Source organism: Amblyomma mixtum, unplaced genomic scaffold, assembly GCF_055824585.1.
Source record: "Amblyomma mixtum isolate Tamu unplaced genomic scaffold, ASM5582458v1 scaffold_11, whole genome shotgun sequence".
Lineage (NCBI taxonomy): Eukaryota > Metazoa > Arthropoda > Arachnida > Ixodida > Ixodidae > Amblyomma > Amblyomma mixtum.
The window spans coordinates 81,369-89,347 of NW_028317640.1; the positions used below are offsets into that span (position 1 = coordinate 81,369).

General features: G+C 50.4%; 1 pseudogene; it reads right to left on the minus strand.

Annotated features, from left to right (window-relative positions):
* Positions 1-1,202: 1,202 nt before the first annotated feature.
* LOC149324934 (uncharacterized) lies at positions 1,203-2,386 on the minus strand (annotated as a pseudogene).
* Positions 2,387-7,979: the final 5,593 nt, after the last annotated feature.

A 7,979-nucleotide genomic window follows, 5' to 3' on the forward strand; every position in this document is an offset into this window, starting at 1 on the left:
TTTTTGCTGGTTACCACGGAAACTAGCCACCGGAATGTATTGTTTGTTAGTTCGTGAACTTTGGCCCTGAAAATTGTCCACTTTTCGTGAAGAGACTTTGTGTGGAAATCGGTTTTATAAGTTGGAAAATAAGCAGTTAGTTCTTCATTTATTGCTTGAAAATCACCTCTTTCATAAAGACGAATTGTTTTCCTTGAAACTTGACGAAGCATGGGTGTAAAACTGAAGGTAGCATGAATGACTTTATGATCACTTATGTCTCTTAGGTATGTAATACTTGTTGCGCTATCAGGGCTGTTGGTTAATATCAGATCTAGAGTGTTGGCGGAATTCTGCGCAATGCGCGTTGGCTCTAATATTAGCTGAGTAAGGTTGAAGTTAAGACAGACATCGACAAAATTTTCTGCTTCTGAAGAATTTGTCATGGAGGTGTGGTTACGCCAGTCAATAGTGGGAAAATTGAAATCACCAAAAACAACAATATCTGCTTTAGGATACGATGATGTCAGTTCACTCAACACATTGTTTAGTTTGTAGGAAAAGTCCGGATCATTTTGCGGTGGCCTGTAACAGACTCCTATCAGCACAGTTCGGGGGGCAGCGTGGCAGAGCAGCCATAGCAGTTCTAAGTTAGAATCTACATTGACTAAGGATCCTGAAAACTGCTGATGTGCGGCTATGAGTACGCAACCGCCACGGGCTCTCTCCCGGTCTTTACGGTTAACTTTAAAGTTGGGCAGCGCGGCTAAAATTTCGGTGTCACTGATATTGTCTGTTAGCCACGTTTCCGTAAGAATGGTTTGGTTTGGTTTATGGGGTTTAACGTCCCAAAGCGACTAAGGCTATGAGAGACGTCGTAGTGGAGGGCTCCGGAAATTTCGACCACCTGGGGTTCTTTAACGTGCACTGACATCGCACAGTACACGGGCCTCTAGAATTTCTCCTCCAAAGAAATTCAACCGCCGCGGCCGGGATCGAACCCGCGTCTTTCGGGTCAGCAGCCGAGCACCATAACCACTGAGCCACCGCGGCGGCGTTTCCGTAAGAATGAGAAGGGTGCTGTTGGTTGATAAGACAAGACTAGATACGATCTCCTGTTTCGGTAAAAAGCTTCGTATGTTAGTAAATACTGCAGATAATGTAAGATTATTTCGGGGGGTGTGCTGTCGGGGAGTTGCTTTAGAGCGAGTAGAGTGTGATTGCTATGACACTTCTTTTACCGTTTTCGTCAAGTCGTCGAATATGTACTGCTTCGGGCCTATGTACAGTGTTTTAAAGCGCAGTGCGTACTTATCAGATGCTTCTTTCGCGAAACGTAGTAGGTGTTTGCGTGCCTTACGGACAGAATGTGAAAAGTCTTCTCCTATGCTGTAGTCGGTGTCTTTTAGTTTCCGGGCGTTTTTTAGGATGGATTCTTTTGTCTTATGGAAAGTGAATTTAACGATAATGGGTCGACATCGTTCATTTGAGTGACGGCCCAGACGATGTGCTCTCTCTATTTCTCTTGGGTCTGTGGTGATGTCCAAATTTTCACTGCAAAGGCGGGTGACCAGTTCTTCAGACTCAGAGGACGTTTCCTTTGAGCTAATATCAGGTAAGCCATAAAATAGCAGGTTGTTGCGGCGCGACCAGTTTTCGGCATCGTCTACTCTGGATTCGAGGTTACTGATTTGGCTCGCCGACGTGGCGGCATCAGTCTTAATGGATTCAACTTCTGTTTTAAGTGATGCGAGGTCCTGATAGTGGGTTTCTAATTCGGTACTTCTAATTCGGTAATGCGCTTACTTAATTCGGTGATCGATTTGTCTGTCGCTACTAACCTGCTGCTGAGGTCTTTTGCTTCGCTGATTAACGTGCTTTGGCCCGATGTTAGTTTCTGTAGTTCTGCAAGTATGGCGGCAGTGTCAGGACCAGGGTTAGTTTCTATGTCACCGGATTGCATAAGCAACGAATGGACAACAGCAAAGCATTCAACGACAATACAAGTACAGCACTGCGGGCTCGGCAGCTGAATTAAGAAGTAGTTGCTCAATTTCTTTGCAAAAAGAGAGTATGATTTTCTAACCTGCATGGCGAAGACAAGAGGGTTACTCGTCCGCGCAGTGGCACAGCTGCCGAGCCCACAAGGCGCCGCGGTCCACGGGCGATCTCTTATAGGTGGCGAAAAACATGATCTCTGCGGCGATTGTATTTCCAACGACGAACGGATGGTCCCAGAGCCAGGTGGTGGCGAAATCCAGGTAAACGTGACGTCAGCCGCTCTTATGGAATAGGTATCAGCTTCATGACTGCCGTAGTGATGACGATAACGTGGCCGCACGTCGACGCAGGCAGCAGCCAGAACACGCAACAGCACATGTGTGAACACAAGAAGGAGCACCTGCATGGCGAAGACAAGAGGGTTACTCGTCCGCGCAGTGGCACAGCTGCCGAGCCCACCTGCCCAGCTGCCGAGCCCACGAAGAAGCGCAAAGAACTCCTGCATGAAAACCAAGAATTTTCTGTCTTCATCGATGCGTCGCTACAGACTGCTGCTAGCGGATATGAAGAAAGCTGGTGCAATGAACGCGACAGTAACAAACATTTTGCAGCCTATGGCGCTGTCGCCGGAGGCTCGCCATGTTCATCAACCAGTCGTGAAGTCCATGCGCCACATGTTGCATGCAGACGACGAAAACGCTTGCAGTGCTGGCGTAATTCAAGCGCATTGAAACAAGCAAGAAACCTTATGCTGTCGGCATTCTTCGTGGCACACCAGAAAAAATAAAATGCGATAAACGCAAAAGAAGCACGAACAAATCTCAGAAGCGGGTTCCTTTTTTTTCACGACGTTCAAAGAGCAGCCCTTCATCAGAGTGAAACATACAAGGTCTTGCTATTTGGGTACGCTTAACCCTTTTACCTTTGAATTAGGTTATGCAGGCTGGCTAAATGTGAGAATGTCAACTCTTCCTGTGTAGAACTAATGTACTTTGGACTGTCGATAGGTGTTGCCCGGCCACTCGCTAATGGCGCATGACAGTTTTGCACTCTGAAGCCAAGTAATCTGCGCATTACTTACGAAGGCTGCTGGCGGATATATACTAGTCGTTTGCCCGCACGCAGCCACTCTGGCTTTGTCAGGGTGCCGCACGGGAAGCCAATATGACGGTTGGCCGCAATTCACCTTCATGCAGCCCTCGTCTTTCATGCACAAACTGCATGTTTTGCCACTGCGCGGCTCACACTTAGCCTTTTTCTTAGCCCTTTCAACAAAACAGTGTATGTGTTGATTACCGCTCTAATAAGCATGCTGCCCCCCCTCTCCCTAAAAAATATCCGCTGGCGTACAACAGTCAATCTGCAGGCCTGCAGGAAAACGTCTACACACTACATCGACGTGCGTAGCTGTTCAGACGTCCATGTACCATAGTGACGTCTGTGGCTTTTTTGACTTACTGAGTGTATTTTGTAGTTTTTTTGTGTTCAATCAGTTACCTAATTACACCTCATCAACAAACTTCTACCGCGGCAACATTGTATCACAGACTACCTGTCACAATCCTACTTTCACGTATTTATTTTAAGATGTACGACAGTATAGTGCGTAAAATTGGCGGACACTTTTTGATAACGGGACAGAGCCATATTGTCACGTTGTAGTGATGGCAGCCCAGCGGTCAGGAAGACACCAGAAATACTTTCAAACGAAGCTCTTTATTTGGGCTGACTTGCGCCCGCAAAAGAACTGAATCACTCGGTGGCGGCGTAAGCAACAAGCGTGCTCGTCAATTGTCGATCTACGAATGCCCGCTGCTCGCGGCATCGTTCAATTTAAAGCCGGCAAGGAAACTTCGAGATAACAGGTCGAGATCATCTAGAGTAATCTAGAAACAAGTAGATGCAGCTGTTCATGGCTGCGGACCATCGAGATTAGTCCGGTCGGTTCTCGCGTCACGAACAAAAGTGATACTAACCCTTTCCTGCAGCCTTGAGCGTGAAAGAACAAACACTACAACGATACGTGGCATTACCCCCCTTCCAAAGAAGTATCGTCTCGATGCTTTAAAATCAAAATAAACATGGAGAATGAAAACTTCGAGTCCTTTTGCGTTCATAATATGGCTTCAGGCGTACGACATGTACGACTTCCGGGCGTGTGCGGCGTCGCTGAGATGCTGTCGTGCCGTCGGGGATGACTTCATAGTCGAGGTCAGCGATGCGACGGAGAACCCTGTACGGGCCAAAGTAGCGTCGCAGCAACTTTTCACACAATCCACGGCGGCGAACTAGCGTCCATATCCAAACACGATCACCTGGCTTGTAATGCGTCTCTCGTCGGCGCAGAGTGTAGCGTCGGGCGTGGGTGTGCTGCTGGTCTTGAATGCGAAGCCGCGCAAGTCTTCGGGCTTCCTCGGCGCGATGAAGGTAGGCTGCGACGTCTAGGTTGTCTTTCTCGGAAACGTGCGGGAGCATTCCGTCGAGTGTTGTCGTGTACTTCCTGCCGTATACCAGCTGGAATGGGGTAAACCTGGTTGTCTCCTGGACGGCAGTGTTATAGGCGAAGATCACGTAGGGCAGAATGGAGTCCCACGTCTTGTGTTCGGCGTCGATGTACATGGAGAGCATGTCTGTGATGGTCTTGTTCAGACGCTCTGTGAGTCGGTTGGTTTGTGGATGATAGGCAGTGGTCCTCCGATGGCTTGTCTGACTGTAGCTGAGAATGGCTTGCGTCAGCTTCGCTGTAAATACCGTTCCTCTGTCTGTTATGAGCACTTCGGGGGCGCCGTGTCGCAGGAGAATTTGTTCGACAAAAATTTTGCGACTTCTGTTGCGGTACCAATAGGCAACGCTTTTGCTTCGTCGTAGCGGCTCATGTAGTCGGTGGCATCGATGATGCATTTGTTACACGATGATGAAGTCGGAAAGGGGCCGAGGACGTCCATCCCAATATGCTGAAAGGGCTTAGTTGGAGGTGCTCTAGGGTTCAGGAGTCCGGCTGGTCTAGTCGGAGGCGTTTTGCGTCGCTGACACTCACGGCACGTTTTCACATAATGGGAAACATCGGCAGCTAACCGCGGCCATTAGTACTTCTCCTGGATGCGGTGCAACGTGCGAGCAATACCGAGATGTCCTGCAGTCGGCTCATCATGGCATGCCTACATAATTTCTTGCCTGAGACTTTTGGGCACGACAAGAAGATGCACTGTCCTGTTGGGCGCGACATAGGACATAATTGTGAACGACGAAGGACGACAGTTGGCGCTTGAACTCTCGGGGAGGCGATGCGGTCTTTCCTTTCAGATAAGCAACTAGGCTTTGCAACTCAGGATCCGAGCGCTGCTGCTGCGCGAAACTGCTCGCGCTTACCGGTCCTAAGAAAGCGTCGTCGTGTTCCCCTTCCGGTGCTGCGTCGACGGGGGCTCGGGACAAGCAGTCCGCGTCGGAATGCTTGCGGCCAGATCTGCAGACTACAGTTATGTCAAATTCTCGAAGACGCAAGCTCCAACGAGAAAGGCGGCCAGAGGGATCCTTCAAATTGGCAAGCCAGCATTGAGCATGGTGGTCGCTCACAACCTTGAATGGTCGTCCGTTCAGGTAGGGTGGAAATTTGGACGTGGCCCAAATAATGGCGAGACATTCTTCTCGGTCGTCGAATAGTTGGCTTCGGCTTTCGACAGTGAACGACTTTCGTACGCGATAACTTTCTCCTGTTTACCATCTTTCTGAACGAGGACTGCTCCTAAGCCCACACTGCTTGCATCTGTATGAATTTCGGTTTCGGCGTATTCATCAAAGTGTCCGAGCACAGGAGGGGACTGTAAGCAGCGCTTCAGCACTTTGAAAGCTTCCTCTTGCGGTGTTTCCCATTTAAAAGGCACGTCAGCCTTGGTAAGTTGGGTCAAAGGTTGAGCGATGCTCGAAACGTTCTTGACGAATCGCTGGTAATAAGCGCACAATCCAAGGAATCTGCGTATAGCTTTCTTGTCATTAGGCTGTAGAAACTCTGCGATCGCGGACGTCTTCTAAGGGTCAGGGCGAACTCCATCCTTGCTTACGACGTGACCAAGGAACAGCAGCTCCTCGTAGGCGAAGTGGCACTTCTCTGGTTTCAGTGGCAGGCCTGAAGACTTGATCGTTTCCAGCACCATCCGAAGCCTTCTGAGGTGGTCTTCAAAGCTTGAGGAGAAGACAACAACGTCATCTAAGTAGACTAGGCAAATCTGCCACTTCAAGCCTGCGAGCACCGTATCCATTACTTGCTGGAACGTCGCTGGGGCAGAGCAGAGGCCGAAGGGCATCACCTTGAACTCGGAGTCCGTCTGGCGTGATGAACGCAGTCTTCTCGCGATCTCTTTCGTCGACTTCAATTTGCCAGTATCCGCTCTTCAGGTCCATCGTTGAGAAGTTCTTAGCGTTGCATAGCCGATCCAATGTGTCGTCGATGCGGGGGAGGGGGTAGACATCCTTCTTCGTAATGTTGTTCAGGCGGCGGTAATCGACGCAAAAGCGAAGGGTGCCGTCTTTCTTTTTCACTACGACGACTGGAGCTGCCCAAGGGCTCCTCGATGGCTGCATGACGTTGTCACGAAGCATTTACTCAACTTGCTTGCGAATAGCTTGGCGTTCTAGCGGCGATACGCGGTAGGGGCTCTGTCGCAAGGGTTGGGCGTGTTTGTCTGCGACAATGCGGTGCTTGGCAAGCCGGGTTCGTCGCACATTCGATGCTGATGAGAAGCAATCGCTGTACTTTTGAAGAAGACTGCGTATTTGGTCTTGTCTGCTCCGTGGTAATCCCGGGTTGATATCAAACGTTGGTTGATGGCCTTGGTCAGATGGTTCTACGGGTCGGTCGGGTAGGGCAAATATGTCTCTGATGTCTGCCAGCTCGTCGAGGAAAGCGATCGTCGTAAATTTGTTTATATGCCGGTATTCTTCGGTGAAGTTGGCTAGCAGCACCTGGGCTTGGCCATTTCGTATTTGGGTGACTCCCCTTGCGACGCCCAGTCCTCGATCAAGGAGTTACTGGGTGTTCCCCTCGACGAGGCCTTGGGCAGTTTCGATGTCTCCTGTACCTATGCAGGCGATGACACTTGATCGGGGCGGCACGCTCAGTGCGTCGTCGAGGACGTTTAAGGGAACGCGATGAGTCGCTGTCGTCGCTGCAGATATGGCTTTGCCCGTGGAAAGCTTGATCGACTTGGATCGTAGGTCGATGACCGCCCGATGTTCATTCAGGAACTCCATTCCCAAAATCACGCCTCGCGAGCATTTCTGTAGGACCAGGAAGGTTGTAGCATAGGTTCGCCCATTTACTCTAACTCTCGCGGTGCAGCGTCTTGACGGCGTAATAAGGTTACCACCTGCGGGGCGGATCAGCGGGCCATCCCAAGTTGTTGTCACTTTCCTGAGTCGGACAGCGAATGGCCTGCTCATGACGGAGTAGTCAGCTCCCGTGTCGACCAAGGCAGTAACCGCGTGACCGTGGGCCGTAACTTCAAGGTCACTTGTTCGCGTTTTCGTGCTACACGTGGTCTTCGGTGTACGATCTCGGCTTCGTCGGGTAGTGAGGCTGCGGTGGGCGTACTCCGACGTTACTTCTATGGGCAGCGGTAAAGGCGTCAAGTCTGGCCGCGTCGTCGTCGTCGTCGGTGTTGTCATCGAAGTTTTCGTCGAAGTTTTCGTCGAAGTTGTCTTCGTAGGTGTCGTCGGAGTTGTCGTCGGTGGAGGATCTTTGTCCTTGCGCTTAGAAGCAACCTCACCTCTAGAGGCTGCTTTATTCAGTTTAACCTTCGGAGGCTGGGGTAGCGTCCATGCACCGCGTAACCTCGGTTAGGAGAAACAAAGCGCGGTGAAGATGGCGAAGGGGAACGTGTTGGCGGCTCGGCGATGAGCATCCTTCCCGACGAAAAAATTCCTCGATTCCAGCTGGTCGCTGGCCGGGTCGGGGTCGTGGAGTGTCGTAAGAGAACCATCGGATTCCCAGTCTTCTGTATGGG